This window comes from Schistocerca cancellata, chromosome 7 (genome assembly GCF_023864275.1).
Source record: "Schistocerca cancellata isolate TAMUIC-IGC-003103 chromosome 7, iqSchCanc2.1, whole genome shotgun sequence".
NCBI classification, from domain to species: Eukaryota; Metazoa; Arthropoda; class Insecta; order Orthoptera; family Acrididae; genus Schistocerca; species Schistocerca cancellata.
Genome location: NC_064632.1, coordinates 97,982,586 through 98,002,656, shown reverse-complemented (window position 1 = coordinate 98,002,656; position 20,071 = coordinate 97,982,586).

The window sequence follows — 20,071 nt, the reverse complement described above, 5'->3', positions numbered from 1 at the left end:
TTGAAGATAACCATTTGGTAAAACAATGTGTCCCGTTGCATTTAGAAGTCGGTAACTGCTGCACAGCTTCGTCCGACAGGAATCTTCGACCTTTCTAGGCATTTTAAGGGACTGAAGGGGCGATCACTACACGAGGAAAGATCAGGAATACAGGGCGGATGCTCGAGTGTCTCCCACTTGAGCTGTCGTAACTTCTGCCTACCAGATCGACTGGCGTATTGTGTTCAATCGCGATCAGCACAGAACTTGGCACACCGTCCCACAGTGGCAGTTTTCGACAGGCGTACTGCTCCATACGCATTCTTTACTTTTCGTTGCGTCTCTACCGATGTCTGTCCTTCGGCAGCCAAAGAAGGGTAACAGCACATTGGTCCTATTTGGACGCATTTGGTTATAGCGTCGCCATAGTTGACGTCGCCTTTACCGGACGCAACTCCAAAGACATGAGTGTCCCATTAATCAGTTGCTTAAATGTCGCTGCTTATATGCCTACACGCGAGTCACGCTACTTTGCATGTACGCTGCTGGAATGTCCTCAAACGGAAACTTATTGATCGGCTCTTATATTTCGGCTTCGTTGATGTGGTGCTGATTTATAACAGAAATCAATGACGCTGACGCAATAACTGAAGCGAAACACAAGTGATACTACTGCAGTTAATAAGGTGTATTAAAAACACACCGTAGTTAACAGCAGTAGCTTGCAGCAGCCACCGTAATGGTAGGAAACAAAATCCTTCTAGCCAGAATATAGGCGTCCAGCTGTTTGGTGTCATGAAGGTGCTGTGGCCGTTTTTAGCACGAAATGCTCTACTTCTCTTGTACCCGGCGCTCAGGGGTTAATCCCAGCGTGCATAGCATTCGGTAAGCTGTACGCGCCTGCTGGGTCGTGTGCAACGGAGAGAAACCCGGCGGCTTGGATCCGGGGATTATCGATGCGCGATTTCTGGTCTGCTGCCGCCGTTCCTCTACAGACGGGAATTGAGCGCGTGTATCAGAAGCCTCCTTGGGGCGGAGCGGTGGTGCATCGTGTACCAGAGGGAGCTGGGATTTTAGCTTAATTTCCCGCATTGTGATGCTGGTACAGACAAAGGCTACAGAGCATGAAGATGAAACTATAATGCGTGCCGCTAGGGTGTAAGGCCGTTTATGTTACAGGATCGTTATGGGCAATCTCTCGATACCTGTCGCCCCTCAGTTGTGTTGGTCTTACTCAGATATGCAGGGCTGTGCCTCATCTACATCGAAATCTACATCTACATCTACATGGATACTCTGCATGTAAGTGCCTGGCCAGAGCGTTCATCCTCTATTATTCTAATCTCGAATAGTTCGCGGAAGAAACGAGCACCTATATCTCTCCGTGAGAACTCTAATTTCCCTTATTTTATTATGATGATCGTTTCTCCCTATGTAGGTCAGCGTCAACAAAATACGAGATATGTCTACAAACAAAGTTCCGTTTGGTTATATAAAACGAACGTGTACATATACAGAAAAAATATTTATTGTACATTAATCTACAAGTGTTAAACTACTTTTCTACGTAGATTCCGAAATTTTGTAGTCAATTGTCATAGCGTGGCACAAGTTTTTCTGTGCCTTCTTCATAGGTTGCCGCCTGTGTATTTAACAATGTGGTAACATGTTCTTTCAGCTCGTCATCATCGTTGAAGTGTTGCCCACCAAGAACAGATTTTAGGTGTAAGAAGAGATGAAAATCGCTGGAAGCAAGGTCCTGGCTGTACGGAGGATGATCAAACGCGTCCCAGTGAAATTCGCGTAAGACTTGTTTGGTCACATTCGCCGTATGAGGTTGGGCATTATCGTGGAAATACAACACCTTTTTACATTAATCCTCGGCGCTTGTTCTGTAATGCGCGGCGCAATTTCTTAATCGGCTCGCAGTAACCATGTGCATTGATCGCTTGGCCTCGTGGTAAGAAATCAATCAACAAAGTGCCTTTTCTGTCCCAAAAAAGGTGCACATGACTTTTCGAGGTGTTAAGATTTGCTTAGGCTTAACCTTCGTCAGGGATGAAGTGTGCCTCCATTTCACTGATTGCCGTTTTGTTTCAGGGGTGTCGTACGATAACCAAGTTTCCTGCCCCGTGATTATCCGAGAAAGAAAATCATCGCCTCCTTCATTATCGCGTGACAAAAACTGAAGTGCACTGCCCATCTGTTGTTTTTTGTGTTGTTCAGTAAGAATTTTGGGTACCCAACGTGAGCAAAGTTATCGAAATTTCAGTTTCTCAGTAACCATTTCGTGGATTACTGATCGTGAGATTTGCGGGACTTCCATAGCAAGGGCTCTAAGTGTAAACTGACAGTTGTGCTTAATCTTCTCTTCAACTGTAGTGAGCGGGAGCTGAAGACCTTGCTGTCGTGCGCCCAAAAATGTCTTCTTCTTCTACTACTACTACTACTACTACTACTCTTCAACTGTGTGAACCAGTTAATCAGTAACCACAAACTGGCGTCCATTTCGTTCTTCATCGTGCACTTGATCACGTCCGTCATCGAACAGTTTGACCCATCATCTAACCATTGAATCACTCCTAGCGCTGCCGCGGATAGAAATAGAAACGGAACTTACTTTGTGGACGACCCTCGTATTTTCGCATTCGGAGGAGAAAGTTCGCGATAGAAAATTTTGAGAAAAGATTCTGCCGGAACGAATAACGTCGTTGTTTTAATGCTGTCCATCCTAAATCCCGTATCATGTCCGTGACACTTTCTCCCCTATTTCGCGATAATACGAAACGTGCTCCTCTTCGTTGAACTCTCTCGATATACTCCGTTGATCCTGTCTGGTAAGGATCCCACATCGCGCAGCAGTACGCCAAAAGAGCACCCACAAACGTACTGCAGGCAGTCTCTTGAGTAGATCGGTTACATTTTATAATTGTTTTGCCAGTAAAACGCAGTCTTTGGTTCGCCTTCTCCACAACATTTTCTGTATGTTCTTTCCAATTAAATTGTTCATAATTGTAGTTTCTTGGTATTTGGTTGAATTTACAGCCTTTAGATGTGATGAATTATCAAGTAACCGACGTTTAACGGATTCATTTTTATCACTCATGTGGATGACCTCTCACTTCTCATTATTTACCATTAAATACTAATTCTCGCGCCATACAGATATCTTTTCTAAATATTTTTGATCTTCTGATGACGATAAACAGCAGCATCATCTGGAAACAACCTATAGCAGCTGCTGTGATTGTCTCCTAAATCGTTTATATAGATAAGGAACAGCAAAGGGCGTATAACAATACCTTGGGCAACGCCAGAAATCACTTCTGTCGTACTCGATAACGTTTCGGCAATTACTACGAACTGTGACCTCTCTGACAGGAAATCACGGATCCCGTCACATAACGGAGACGGCAGTTCATAAACACGCAGTTTCACTACAAGCCGCTTGTCCGGTACAGTGTCAAGAGCCTGCTGAAAATTTAGAAATATGATATCAATTTGAAATCCCTAGTCAGTGGCACTCAACACTTCGTGTGAGTAAAGGGCTAGTTGCGTTTCACAAAAACAATGTTTCCTAATTTCGTGTGGAGTATGCGTCAATAGACCGTTCTCTTCTGCGCAATTCACAACGTTCGAAGACAATATATGTTCCAAAATTCTGCTGCATATCGACGTTAATGCTATGGTCCTGAATGCTGTGGATTACTCTTACTACCTTTCGTGAAAATTGGTGTGACCCTTGCAACTTCTGGCCGGCCGGTGTGGCCGAGCGGCTCTAGGCGCTTCAGTCTGGAACAGCGTGACCGCTACGGTTGCAGGTTCGAATACTGCCTCGCGCATGGATGTGTGTGACGTCCTTAGGTTAGTTAGGTTTAAGTAATTGTAAGTTCTATGAGACTGATGACCTCAGATGTTAAGTCCCATAGTGCTCAGAGCCTTGCAACTTCTCAGTCTTTGGGTACGCATCTTTCGTTGAGCGAGCGGTTGTATATGATTGTTAATTATGGAGCTATTGCATTAGCATACTCTGAAAGTAACCTAACTGGTATACAGTCTGGACCGGACGACTTGCTTTTATGGAATGATCTAAGTTGCTTCACTACTCCGAGGATATCTATTTCTGTTACTCATGTTGGCAGCTGTCTTGATGCGAATTCTGGAATATTTACTTCATTTTCTTTGGTGAAGAAATTTCGGAAAGCTGTGTTCTATAACTCTGCTTTGGCAGCACTATCGTCGATAGTATTTCCATTGCTATCGTGCAGAGAAGGCAATTGATTGTGCCTTACCACTAGCATACTTCACATACTACCAGAATCTCTTTGTAAATTCGGATATTCTGCCAAGGTTTCGAGACAAAGTCTCTTTGTGAAAACTATTAAAAGCATCTCATATAAAAGTTTGCGCTAAACTTCGAGCTTTTGTAAAATATCTCCAATCTTGGAGATTTTGCGTTCGTTTAAACTTAGTACGCCTTTTTATTCTTTCTGCAGCATTGTTCTCATTCATTTTGTGTACCGAGGGGGATCAGCTCTGTCGTTTGGTAATTTACTTAGTATAAAACTGTGAATTGTTGTCGATACTATTTCTTTGAGTTCAAGCCACATCTGGTTACACGTACATTGTTAATTTGGGAGGAGTGGAGATTCTCTCATAGGAGGTTGTCAAGTGAACTTTTATCTGATTTTTGAATAGGTATATTATTCGTTAATTTTTGGTGGATCTGGGGTTACAATTTTCAATCTCGCTGCGAAACCTTGTGTTCACTAAAAAAAAAAAAAAAAAAAAAAAAAAAAAAGGTTCAAATGGCTCTGAGCACTATGGAACTTAACATCTATGGTCATCATTCCCCTAGAACTTAGAACTACTTAAACCTAACTAACCTAAGGACGTCACACAAATCCATGCCCGATGCAGGATTCGAACCTGCGACCATAGCGGTCACGCGGTTCCAGACTGAAGCGCCTAGAACCGCACGGCCACACCTCCCGGCTGTGTTCACTAATCGCTGAATCCGTTGTGATGTTATTAGCTCAGGATTATTTGTTGCTAAATGGTCAAGTGCGTTTCCGCAACCATTTACGTTCGATTGGGCTCATGAACTAACTGCTGGAAATAATTTGCAGAAAATGCGTTTAGCACAATTTCGGATGATATTTTATGCGTGCATTCGGATATAAACATGTATTTTCGCTAACATATCGAGAATAAATTAAAGTCATCAACAACTATGAAAGGCGTTTGGAAAGTCCGTGCAAAATCCGAGAGATGGCACCACCGGCGCATATGTCACGTTTAGTTAGTAGCATCTTTGGAAAGAACGCATACCAAGTTTCAGCCATATTGATCTATTTCTTTGTGTTTGGCATTCGTGTGAATCAAGGAAGTCGAGTGATTGTCAAAAAATGGACGAAAAAGAATTTCGTGTGGTCAAACTGCCTCTTGGCTTCTGTATCGGGTTCTTCGGCCGACGTTCATCTAATGATTTTACCGACGTTTCGCCTGCAGAGTGGCTGGCATTGTCAAAGCTTCACCCTCCATTGCGAAACGTCAGTAAAAACATTAGATGAACGTCGGCTGAAGAACCCGATACAGAAGCCAATAGGCAGTTTGTCAATAAGTGGCCACGTAAGCCTTAACAATTTTGTAATTTCGTGTGGTGATTAAACATTACATTATGAAAGGCAAAACGCCTCAGGAGACTATAGAGAAGCTTGATAAACTTTACGGTGACTCTGCATACTTCTATTAGAATAGTTTATAAGTGGTTTCAAAATTTTAGGAGTGCCCATATGAGCACAAGTGATGCTGAACGTTCTGGACGCCCTGTGTAGGTCACAACTCCAGAAATCATTTATAAAATCCATGATATGGTGATGGATGAAAGAAGAGTTAAGGTGCGTGAGATTGCTAGTGCTGTGGGCATCTCGATGGAATGGGTACATAATATTTTGCATAAACATTTGGATATGAGAAAGCTATCAGCAAGATGGGTTCCACGATTGCTCACGCTTGACCAAAAATGGAAGCATGTGAAGTGTTGCAAGGATGGTTTGCAGCTGTTCAGGAATAGACCGCAGGACTTTAAGCGTCGTTTCGTCACTGTGGATGAAACATGGATACATTACTATACTCCTGAGACCAAACAACAATCTAAACAATGGGTTACCAACGGAGAATCTGCACCAAAAAAGGCGAAGACCATTCCTTCGGCCGGACAGGTTATGGCGACTGTCTTTCGGGATTCGCAAGGAATTATCCTCATCGACTAACTGGAAAAGAGTCAAACTATTACAGGTGAATATTATTCATCGTTATTGGACCGTCTGAAAACCGAGCTGCAAGAAAACGACGCCGATTGCACCGCAAAAAAGTCCTTTTCCATCACGACAATGCAACGGCAGACACCTCAGCAGTTGTGGTCGCAAAATTAATGGAAATAGGATTCCAACTAGTTTCACATCCCCCCTATTCTCCAGACTTTTCTCCCTCGGACTACTATTTGTTCCTCAATTTGAAGAAATGGCTAGCGGGACAAAAATTTTATTCAAAGGAGGAGGTGATTGCAGCAACTAATAGCTATTTCGCAGACTTGGACAATTCATATTATTCGGGAGGGATCAACAAATTAGAACAGCATTGGACGAAGACTATGTCGAAAAATAGAAAAGGTGTACCCAAACACGTAAGTAGTTTTTATTTTCGCACGGCCTCTTCAAAAGCCCCTCGTATAACTGTATGAGTCAGGTATGTGTTTGAAATTAAACTCAAGTTATCTTTGAACCTTTCAGCAATTCCATCACCTGAGTTGGGAGCTCGGTAGAAGGAGAATCGTTAGCCCCTAATCGGTTTTGGGCGACACGCCACGAATTTCTTTCTTGTAACATCTTCATCTCACGAGGAAACAACTTTATTTTAGCCTGATATTTTAAGGACTGCTTCCGAATCACAAGGAAATCTTGAAAAATATGTCAGTTTTCTAAGTAGTGTAGCTCAGAGAATAAGGCTGTGAACCCATGTAATGCTTACCATCTTTTAGCAGAGTTTTTGGGAACAACGTGATGTGTAAACCACAGATTTTGGTCTCACACATTTTTCTGAATTGTATTTTGTGTTGTAAGTGAAATTAAGCAGGTTAATTATTGATGTACGTCACAGGTACACATACCTCGAAATAATAACGAAGTAGAGGTTTCATGTTTTTTTGAAAGTTCTTTACGCTATTATGTTTAAAGCAGACTTTCAAAAAGCCATTGCGGTTGTCATAAATTTTGATTCAAATTTTTTTAAATAATGGTTATCAAAAGTATCAGTAATTAATTCATAACTTTCCATTATAAAAAGGTTTCAATTTTCAGATTTAATTCGTAAGAATAATGTACTTTTCAGTTAAGCATATTTAAAACAGTATACAGAATTTCAGCCCTCAGTCTTTAATAGTTTCTAACCAATGTAGAGTGTGATTATAATTAAAGTTAAACTTTCAAAACGCTGTAGAAATGACACCACTGGTCAGAACGACGTCAAATTGGTACAGAATATTATCGGAAAAGGGGGAAAACGTGTGGCAGGAGAAGAAGAAAACAGTGTGAAAATTGATCAATAGATGGCGCTGTATGTGTCAGAATACGTAAATGAAAACACATGTCAGGCGCACGACCCACAGAAGTTGGTACAAACACGCTGGGTACACGTCTCTTCCTCCTTTCGCGTCTGCGACGTTCACCACGACTGTCTCAATGCAGGATCGCGCTCTGCTCGTAAAGCTGTATTACAAGAATGATGACTGTGCACATGTCACTCTGCAGAAGTTCCGGACACTGAAGGGATTGAAAAAAGGCGCTGGTCCGATGACTGTCGTGGGTCTCGAGAAAATAATTCGACATAATTCGGAAATTCGAAAAGACGAGTTAGTAACAACACTAACGTTATCCTACTGTATATGTAATAAATTTTTTTTCTTCTGAATTTCAATAAAGTAGTATAATCGATGTTCTGATTTCATTTCTTTTTTGTTTCATGCCATTATGTTGAAGAAGCTATAAACAATTTTCGATGTAAATTTTAATATTTATATCAAATTTCAAGCAATGTTGTAATCGAAGGGAAGTGTACCTTATGTTGAAACTATTGTAAGATGTGAAAGTTGTATTTGTATGCCTGGTCCATACGTAGGCAATGTATTAGAATATGTGGAATGTAAAACCTTTGGTGAATACCCTGTCTGTAGGGGAGCGGTAAAAGGTGGAGGCAGGCGAGCGCGGGAAAATGCACACGGGCGCTGCACGGCATAACGGGCTCAGCAGAGTAGTTGGAGTTGGGCATCGATCTGAGAAACACGTGCTGGATCGAGGAGGCTCTCCTGGAAAAAGTGGTTTCGTGGAGCCTCGGACGCGCTGTTTCCGACGCCTATACAGCATGGCAATATTCCATAGGCACTAAATGGAAAAGCATTGCGACGCCATGAAGAAGTAAAGTGCTGATATTTCATGAGCCATTGCTGTAATTGCACGTGTGCTTTGTGCCTCGCCGTCTCGCCGCCTGCCGACCGCCTCATCGATACGAACAGGTTGAATCTTTCAGTACTGTATTCGTGTGGACCAGTGTCACTTTTGCTACATACTGTTCAATAAGAACTTAAATTTTACCAGAACTGTCTTATCAATTAATTATCCTCACAACTAACGTAGACAGGGTCCTTTCCACATGTTGTGCAATCCGGGTATCCTAAGATGAAGATTTAAAGTTTATGTTAATAATAATTACCTGCAGACTTATCTATGTTAGAATGATGTTTAAAGAACTTTGTTGTTAATGAAATACTGGACGAATAATATAGGTCTGACCAAGTTGGAAGATAATGTTGAAATTGGTTTAGTAATGAAGTTTATTTAAATTGAGGCAAAAATAACGGTAGTTAAATGAGCAGGAAATAAGACAAAAAGAGTGGTAAATCATATTTTGAAAATCTTGAATGCTTACTGCTCTCAATAATAAAACTTTCACTACAGTGATCATAATAGTTTCAGGGTTCCCCCCCTTTTTTTTCTTTTCTATTCATTTGAACTGAACTGAACTGAACTGATTTGACCAGCAAAGTTAAAGTCAATATAAAACCTAAATTTATCAGTGTTATACCCTTCTTAAAATTGACATTGTATGTGAGTTTCAAAAGTGCTATTTCTAGGGTGGCCTATGCCCGATTTCAGTCGGATCAATAGACAAAACGCAGTTTGTAGTAATCATTATAGTGTAATGTTGTGTATTTATAGCTTGTCCAAATTAGTACAGAAAGGGAAAATATTAGTTCAGTAGATTTTTACGGTTCTAAAATTTACCATATAATGCAGTATTACTACGTGTTGATATACTTGTACGTACATCCACTTGTACAAGGAAAAAACTCACTTAATGCCTAATTAGGCTGGAGACCGTATTATTAACAATTGGTAGCATCTGCCGTGTATGTTTCTTGCCCGTCCTAACGTGTAGTTGCTCTTTAGACTTGCTTGACGTATCATTGTTGTTACTGAGTGGGTGTAAGTCTGATTTTGCCTCCATTCAGATACACGCGGTCAACATATTTACTAAAAGCCTTTCTTATAAGGTGAAGCCCGTCAACTTACCATAGTACAGGCTTTAAAGAATTAACGTACGCCCTCCATTCAGGTACACGCGGTCAACATATTTACTAAAATCCTTTCTTATAAGGTGAAGCCCGTCAACTTACCATAGTACAGGCTTTAAAGAATTAACGTACGCCCGAGCGTAGACGTTACAGGTTCTTTTGGTGTGCAACCTGGTGGAGGGAGGAAACGAAGTGATTCGACATTGGTGGAAGCAGTGGTCACAGCAATGTAGGAGACGAGTGGTGATGTGCAAATGCGAAGTGCAAGGAGAACTGCCCGAACATTGGACATAACCGTGAGAACGGTGTGTAAAGTCCTACGAAACAACCTTCTTTGCTATCCATTCAAAATTACCCATGTGCACGAGTTGCTTCCTATTGACCTGCCAGCAAGAGAGACCTTTGCTTTAGAGTTTCTTACTCGTATGGGAGTGGACAATGGCTGGCCGTGGAAGATTTTATGGACAGACGAAGCCCACTTCCATCTGGCAGGATATGTCAATACACAGAATTGTCGAATATGGGCTCTGAGCACTATGGGACTTAACATCTGAGGTCATCAGTCTCCTAGAACTTAGAACTACTTAAACCTAACTAACCTAAGGACACCACACACATCCATGCCCGAGGCAGGATTCGAACCTGAGACCGTAGCGGTCGCGCGGTTCCAGACTGAAGCGCCTAGAACCGCTTGGCCACACCGGCCGGCTGTCGAAATGGACAACGGAAAATCCACACGCAAATCACCCAGTACCACTTCATCCTGAAAAGGCCACTGTGTGGTGCGGGTTTACGGCATCATTTATCATAGGGCCATATTTTTTTTTCGATGAGACAGGTGCTTTCGGTTCTGTTACCTGTACCGTCACTCTTAAGCGCTATGAGTGTCTTCGCAACCACGTCATTCCAGCTCTCCAACAGCGTGGATGTGTGGATGCAATCATTTTTATGCGAGATGGCGCACCTCCGCACATTGCAAATCGAGTTAAGCAGCTTCTGAAGCGACATTTTGGAAATGCTAGAATTATCGGCCGCCATTTCCATGCAGCCTGGCTGTCACGATCACCTGATCTTCATCCGTGTAACCTCTGGTCGTGGGGCTATCTGAAAGATGTTGTGTTCAGAGTTCCGATTGCAAACTCAGCTGCATTGAAGGCAAGCATTGCGCAAATCATTCTGAACGTGATCCGGAAACACTTCGATCAGTTGTGGAACATGCTGTTTCTCGATTTTGACTTCTTGCAGGAAATGGTGGACAGCATATTGAACATGTTTTGCACCAATCACATGAAAGTAATAATCAGATTTGATTTTGATTGATGCTTTTTATGCGGTTTTTGGCCTCAGAACAATTAAAAACCGATTTTTCCCGTCCGATGTGATATGACCTTGCGTTGGTGGATGTGCTTACTTTACTAACAGTATCACACATGTACATCCATGCACAATGAGTAGTACAGTTCGTTTAAGTTCAAACTTACACCTTAGGCGTTGATGTATGATTCATTTGTCATTTTTAGTCGACCACTATTAAATTATGATGCTTGAGGAGCAATCTATTGCTATATTTTGTAACTATTTATTTTTCTTCCTTCATAAGTTTCCCCCTTTCTCGGATAATAAATATTCCGTTACAATTTGACGTTACTCTGACCAGTGGTAGCGGCCTGAAGGTTTAACTTTAATTATAATCACCCTGTATATCAGAACTTCAAAAACGTGAACTCCTGGGAAATTCAAGCTAAAATTAAAGCTTGTTTCTCTACGTGCCCTGAATAACACTAACGCTGGTTCCTGGTCATCTTGTTTGTCATGTTGTTCTCCCTCCCCTTTCTTTTTCAGACTTCTCCCTGTTATTCTTGCTTCTTTGGTGGCTTCTAACAATGATTTCTACTGAATCATCTACTAAATCATTTCAAGAGTCTACTGTGGTGAATGGCAATTAAAATTCTTTGCATATTTAAACCACGACGCAATCCCACTAGTTCTATAACCTTAAACCTTCACACCGCACCATTACTGAAACACTGCAGTCACAAGGACATTAGAGACTAAAAAATAATAATAAAAAAAGAAACATGCCAGATCAAAATACTGTTTTCAACAGAGCTCCCTGAATGACGTGGGGGCATCGTCATCTGTGCAGGCACTTTTAATTCCTCTAATTTTGGGACTTTCTTTGGTACAATTTCCACAAAGTAAACTTTTTCTTATTCAGAAAACTACAGTGAAATTCTTAAGACAAAAATTCGATTATTTGACACTTCTTCGCGTACTAGTCCTGTTAAGGAGCAAAGATCAGTCAACATATCGACCCCAGAAACCGATTCTGTGTGAAACGTTGGACGATAATGCTGATAGAATACAGATAAGACCTTCTGAAAGGGCAGTTTTTAAACCTTCGCACGCACCAGTTGCTTGTCACTCGCTCCGTCCCATTGCAGCCGCGTAACGCTCGGGCGCGAAGTACCGTACAAACGAGTAACAACCAGAACCCTCCTATTCAGGGGATGCTGAAGGCGAGGGAAGAAAAGCAGGAAAGTGGATAATTATGCCTGACGTCTTTCATCCCTTGTTCAAGACCAGTCACGTTATTCTATGCGAAGTGTAATACGTACTATGAGAACATAATGTGTACATATACAGTCAATATTACTTTAACAATTTTCTGGTATTGACCTTCCGCATATGTACCTCATAATCAAAATGAATAAACCAAATGGCTCTTAATTTACAGTTTAACCGTGCCAATCAGGTTGAGAATAGTTCATGCCCTGCAAATGTAATTCATTTTACTCACTTTACCAGTGCCACATCTAAAATGAAAAGAAGATAGTGCACAACAGAAAAGCTAATAATTAAATGACGCTGCCCTATTTGTTTAATAACACACTCATTCGCTTCATTCATTTACTGTGCATTTCTATATCACAGCACAGGTTCCACGCAAAGACATCTGTGGCATCAGCTACAGGTTAGAAGCTACATATATTTACTCACTGACCGGAGCATGTTGTTAATATCAAAACAGTCTTTCACAAACTTGTTACTCACTCCGCAGTACAGTACTTTGCCAATGGGCATTAAGAGCCTGCAGCTGGACGAAGCGATTGACAGAAAAGCGGTGTGTGTAAAACTTTAAGCGCTGTACTTTCAAAGGCCATAACTGCGTACTACCAAAAATATGACCCCTTGTAAGTAGGCTGTTTATGTTTTCTTTATGTAAGTAGGCAGTTTATGTTTCTTATTGGCAACGTTACGTAGCGCTCTATATGAAAATCACTGGCTGTGCTGTGTGCAGTCTGTGGCTAGTTTGCATTGTTGTCTGCCATTGTATTGTTGGGCACGTGGATGTTAACAGCGCATAGCGTTGGGCAGTTGGAGGTGAGCCGCCAGCAGTGGTGGATGTGGGGAGAGAGATGGCGGAGTTTTGTAATTTATCATGAACTGCTATATATATTATGAGTATTAAGGTAAATACAGTGTTTGTTCTCTATTAAAATCTTTCATTTGCTAACTATCCCTATCAGTAGTTAGTGCCTTCTGTAGTTTGAATCTTTTATTTAGCTGGCAGTAGTGTCGCTCGCCGTATTGCAGTAGTTCGAGTAACGGAGATTTTTGTGAGGTAAGTGATTTGTGAAAGGTATAGTTTAATGTTACTCAGGGCCATTCTTTTGCAGGGATCTTTGATAGTCAGATTGCGTTGCGCTAAATAATATTGTGTGTCAGGTTAAGCACAGTCGTGTATATTTGTTATAAGGGGACGTTTCATATGGCGACCCTGCCAGGATACCTCACTGGAATCTTCTGATTTTTTCTTGTAGTTTGTGTATTTAGTGTAGCTTTTGTTTATTGCTAGCACGTAATTGTAGAGAGAATCTCCTTTGTAGTTGCAGTCTTTCATTGTTGTACTGTAAAACAGTTGTGGCATGCATGTAGATTTGCACCAAGTATTTCGCAGCTGCAATTAACTAGATATTATTTTCAGTACTATGTTAATGTGTTCTCTTATTTTTGCTCTTCAAATTCTGCTTTTCTGTGTTATCGTGTGAAATATTGTGACAATAATGACGTGTGAAAAACGTAACACTAGGCTTCAAAGTAAACTGAGAAATAATAGTGACGATGAGCGTAGCTTATCAGCACCACTGTGTAGCGAATTAACAGACATTCCAAGTAGTAATTTGGTAACTGTGCATAGGGAAATGGAGCGGGCGTCAAATAATGGTGTAGACAGTGAAACAGGTAGTAAACAGGGAAGCATTATCGATCGATCGGTCGGCAACAGCTCGCCTCAGGAATCCGAAATGACAGAACAGAATACTGCAAATACTGTAGACTTCGGTTTTGGGTCCTCACCGTTTTCTCAAATGAGTCAAGACACATTTTCTGCTTGTCAAAATGTGAATGTTGCCGGTGAAAATGCACTGCCAAAAAGCATAGAGAAACAGATTCCAGACACTAATACATTACTATTGCAATTAATGCAACAAATGGAACAAAATCAGAGACAGATGGGACAAAATCTTCAAAAGTTAGACACAATGGAACAAAATCTTAAAAAGTTAGACACAGTGGAGCAAAATCTTAAAAAGTTAGACACAATGGAGCAAAATCTTCAAAAGTTAACACCACACTTGAACAAACACGTGAAGATTTAACTACTGAATTACATAACATTGAATCGAAATGTCAAAAGGTCTGTAATGACGTAAAAACACAAATTTGTGAGCATTTACAACCTATTTTTTCGCGTCATGAAAATGCATTACAGAATCTTGAAGCAGCCATAAAAGAACTGCAAAATATTGTTCATGAAAATCATGAGACCTTGCAAGCTAAAATTGACTCAGTTGCATCTACCGATTCGGTTACGCAACTTGCAAAAACTCAGGAAAACTTAAAGGACACAGTAGATTCGATTTCAACACAAATGGACACTCTGAAACTTGGTTCAGAAAAACACGCTGAGGAAATGTGTTCACTATCGGAGAAAGTAGCCGAACTTTCGGATCAGGTCACTAACTTGTCTACAAAGGTAGATGATGATCTGAATGACACAAGACCTGTAGCCTTTACTGACACAGAAGAGTATGAACAAATAAGAAAATTCAAACAAAATCAAAATCAAATCAATACACAGTACAAAAGAGAAATCCGGGAAGTACAAGATCAGTTGACGCAGGTGATACAAGAATTACATATTTCAGAGGACACTCGCGCTCCAACACGGGAAGAGGAACTTAGATATACGGAAAAGCCACAAAATAATAACACAGGGCATTTCGGTAATTATGAAAGGAATTGGCAAGGTGGACCGAATTTTGAGATGGAACCGCCGACACGACGTAACAATGACCGATATGCTACTCGCCGACACGATGACTTTGACTATAAGCTGTTCATTACTACACGTAAATTCAAAACATTTAAGAATTCTGCCAACGACATTCATCCACAAGTGTGGCTCCATCAATTCTCTCATTGTTTTCCTCCCAAATGGTCACTGGAGCACAGATTAGAATTTATGTGTGGCTACTTGGAGAATGAACCAGCTGTAAGAATGCGATCGGTCATTCACGATTGTCACAGTGAAGGAGAATTTTACCATGCGTTCCTCTCAGTATATTGGTCACAAGCTACACAAGACTGAGTAAAACATAGCATCATGATGATGAAACACTTTGAACAATCTGAATTTTCCAGTCTTGTCAAATATTTTGAAGACATGTTGCACAAGAATCAGTACCTGTCAAACCCATACAGCCCCTCAGAACTCATCCGCATTTGTTTAATCAAATTACCTGAACATTTACGGCATATTATTTTGGCAGGACGTTGCAAAGACGACATTGAAGCTTTTCAGGGACTCTTACAAGAATTAGAAATTGACACAGACAGTCGCAGGATGCGAAAACAGGAAAACAATCACTACAGGTCACATCTGTCACAATTCCGTGATGACAGAAACAATAAATGGCCACGACAAACCTATTCTTACAACGTAAATCGTGACCAAAACAGACACCACTCATATGACAACCACTGGCAGAGTAATAGTTACAGGGAAAGATCACATTTCCGCGGTAATGACTATCACAGAGACAATCAGAGAAACAGACAATATGGGAACCAAAATTATTATTATCAAGGGAGACAGAATAACTTTAGATGCAACGGTCCAGCACGCAGTTACAACTCAGGGAGAAATTCTCCACCACGTGACAGACAAGAAAGAAACTATGTAAACTACCGACAAAACGACAGACATGAATTTCATCAGAACTGGCGGGTTTCTAACAGAACTGGGCCCTCTGGACAACGTGAATTTGTAGAAGTTAGGCCTCCAAATCCCAATAACGACGCGCGCCAACAAAGGAACAGACAATGACTCGCACCGCAGGCTGCCGAGTGCGGCGGCTGGCTCAGGGAAAAATAACATTGACGCTAACCTTGAGCAAAATTCCCGTATTCTTTACGGACGAATACCACATGATAATTGCATTCAAGTTGAAACTCTGCGTACTGAGAAGAGCAAAAGGTTTACACCACATCTCACATGTAAAACCGTTTACTGAAAGATAATCTGCTTTTTAACTTTGTCTTTGCCATAAAACCTTTCACTTCACGTTACTAGTATGCTTTAGAAACTGTTACCATGCAACAATGTTTAAAGTTAAATATCCAGTCAAGAACCAAGAGAACTTATTCAAACAGAAATTACGAATGCATTGTTATTGCGAACAGATGACACAGTGTTATTGTGTGTGTACATTCTTGCTTGTTAGTTGCACGATTACGTAACGACTATAAGGCTCACATACTTAGAATATTTACCTGTACTGCTAATAGGATTCTATTGCAACATTTTGGTTTACTTGAAAATACATTCTGGATTTAAAGTACTTTCTGTGAAATGCCAGATGACACAGAGGTTAGTTTATGTGACAGCTACACGATTATATCACGACGTTACTAATGAGTGACAATTTACAATGTTGCTTTTGCGGTGTATCTGTTTTATATCGGCACAGTTTTTCTGTATTATTCTGGGAAGTAAAACATGTTTTAGTAGTAACTTTTGTGGTATAGCTACAATGAGACAGCCACTTTCGTAGCACAACAATACGTTACAGCACAGTACGTTCTTCACCATGACAATAAGCGTAATAACTAAGATATCTATACGCAAAGCATTTCACTTTTGTTTATCATGAGGTAAGTACATCGGCTTCTGCTGAACTTAGCTTTCGGAGGACGATAACTACGACACTTCCACAGAGATTATCTTACAGCAAGATGCATATTTAGCGCTACAGGACACGTATTTGAGTGATTAATTTTGTACTTAAAATATCTATTTTTAAAGATTTTTGAATTACAAAGAAATTTTTCCGTGATACATTTCATTCCATTGCTGTAATTTGTAACACCTGAGGATATAATTACATTAATCCTCAGGGGGGTGCACGCTTACTTTGTGTACCATGTGTTTGGCAAGCACAAGGAACCCTAGCCAATATGGTATTTGCTTATACAACTTTACACATCGGTACCATATTTCTCTAACACACAAATTACACATCTATCTGTTCGTTTAACTGAGAGAGATAAACATTTTTTTTACTACGTCAGTGACACATGTTTACGTAATTACACCGTTGGATAACTTCACACTTACGAAATTGTATTTTGTCTGTACTGTGTGAACTGTTCATATTTTTTTGGTACCATTGTGATACTATGAGAGCTTTGAATGATGTATTTGGTATGAGATCATGATTTTTAAAGCACGTTTGAGGCAGATAACACTATTGAAATGAGCAGAGAATATTTTTTATGGTTTGAAATTATTGCAGAAAGCTACGACTTTTATTGAGATTTGACTGAGGTGTTATGATGTTATTTTTACGACGACGATGTGTATTATGCTGTTGAGGTATGTTTATGTCAATAAGATGATGCTACCATATATCAGGAATGCGATTACGTGTTTATATGTATATGAATAATGAATAGAAGTTAGGGACTCTTGACTTGTGAAAAAGGATGTTGGAAACCAAGAATCGTACTTTAAGAGTTATGAAATGTGTGTAAATGCGTGAATGTATCACAATGCCGGCGAAAATTTTTTTGGACACTGTCATATTCATAGGATTTTGTTTCTACACATTTGCAACGCAAATTCTTGACCTGTGAAATATTTTTATATGAGACTGTCACTGTAGCGGAAACTGCTGTCGTAAATATTTCCGAAAGAAAGTTAAGTGACCACCTGCACGTAATGTGTCATGGGCACGCAGCTGTGTCAGACGCCGGGAAAAGAAAGGCCTTTAGAGAGGGCCTTCTCAGAGGCACAGGTAAAAAAAAAGAAAGGGCAGGCCATTAACCCTCGCTATAGACATTTCCTTGTTGAAAGCATACTGTGGAGTGCGTAATTTATGATATTTACTGAAATGCCTAATGAAATGACGAGAAATATTTTTACATCTGCACACCTGATTACGACAAGCGTCTTTCTACGAGAGTTGAGAGAATTTCTACTAACTTATGAAATGTCACATGACTATTGAATGATATTTTTATGCTTTGCTTTTCGTAGTTGCTTATTTCACTTGATATCTGGTTTCCAGCTGTGTTGCAGCATTACTTTTATAAAATAAAATGCATTTGCTAATGTGAACACTTTCTGTCAACAGATCTATTAAATAATAATTTTGTAATCCACAGTCTTTAAAAAAGGAGCACTTGGAAAGGAAAGAACAATAAGAAGGGACTAGTAACAGTAACTGGACACATAATTTTCTTTTCAAGAACATGGTAATATTTCTTTTTACAATAAGTTGTTGTGGTGCACCACTTTAATTACATAGACATTAAGATGTGAATAGACATTTCCCTTTTCTGCATTGTTGTCTTTACTGTAATATTTTTTCTGCTTGAGATTTGTCATGTTTGCTGCTGCTGTTTGCCAGGCATAGTGCTGCTAAATTTAACTTTGTATTACTCTGTTAAGCTTTTCTTGTTGCTGCACATCGGCTCATATTAGTTGTAATTTTGCATTTTATCTGTTAATTTAGATTTACTGCTGCTTGCTTTGCAAATTGGCACTTTTTTGTCATTGCTGTTTGTGTTGATTTGTTGTATGCTGCTGCATTGCCTCGTCCCTTGGTATATATATCTGAGCTCAGTAGATTTAAGTTAGCTTAAGAGGGGTAGACTATATAAGAAACTAACTATGATGACTTGGAAGAAATGTATTGAGAAGCTATATGAAAATGGTTTGGGCAAAAAAAAAAAAGGATACTGTACAGTGGAGAAAAACTATTTTGAAAGAGGATGTGAACAGAATGCAGAAAGCAGGCTTAGATAGGACTTTTGGGAATAATGATGAACGAAGGGAGATCTACAAGCAAAATACTGCAGTAAAACAAACCCTGTCCTTTCCTTTTGTGTTATCCCACTATGTGTTTGTGCACCCTTGTTTATTTGTCTTTTTCCTGTCTTTATATGTTTATCTGATAAGACTTATGTTGTAGAATTTTTCTAATACTCTGTTATTTACTTTGTAAAGATGTTTAGACATTATATATACTGTTTGGTTGCTCACATGTGAAGGTGATGTTTCAAACGTTCTTCTGATCTTTTATGTATTTACTTATGTCATAATTCCTGTAACACTGATGTATATGTTTATTTCTATTCTTTTGCAAAGCCCATATTACTACAAATGTGATCTGTATTGTTATGTTTTTAATTATGTATTTTGTACCTTTGTTATTGTATTTTTATGTTATAAAATTGTAATTGACACCAGTTCATCAAATTAAGTAACTTGTAAGTTATATTTCACTGCACACAGTTCTGTTGGTCATAGTATATGGACAATATGTGAGAAGTAGGGACTGTTAGTGTTTGCACGTGTGTTAATAATTCAGCAAGGGACTGGATAACAGCATTGCTGGTTCTAAGGACAATTCCAAAAACTTTGTGAGTGCACAAGTGGTGGTTATGGACTTGCTCTATTATCCGCAAGACTCTTCAATGGTGATTGTGCACCTGCACAGTCACAACAGATGGCTGCTGGTCATCTCTACCAGGACTACACTGGGCCTGTCCACACTTCTACAAGTCTACAAGGACTGCAGTGGGTCTGCGCCTCTGGTGGCCCACCAATACCACAATTTCTACAAGGACTACAGTGGGTCTACACCTTTGCTGACTCACCAATAACATTATTTCTACAAGGACTCCAGTGGGTCTGCACCTCTGGTGGCCCACCAATATCACAATCTCTATCAGGACTACAGTGGGTCTGCTCTGTGATGATCTACCTACCAATATTCATCAACGTCGAATGACTCTGCTGTGGGTTTGCTCTGTTGTGGCCCATTACCTGTCTGCATGTCAAGAATCAGCACTGTCTTTCCGTTGGAAGGACAACACTACTTCGTCAAGATT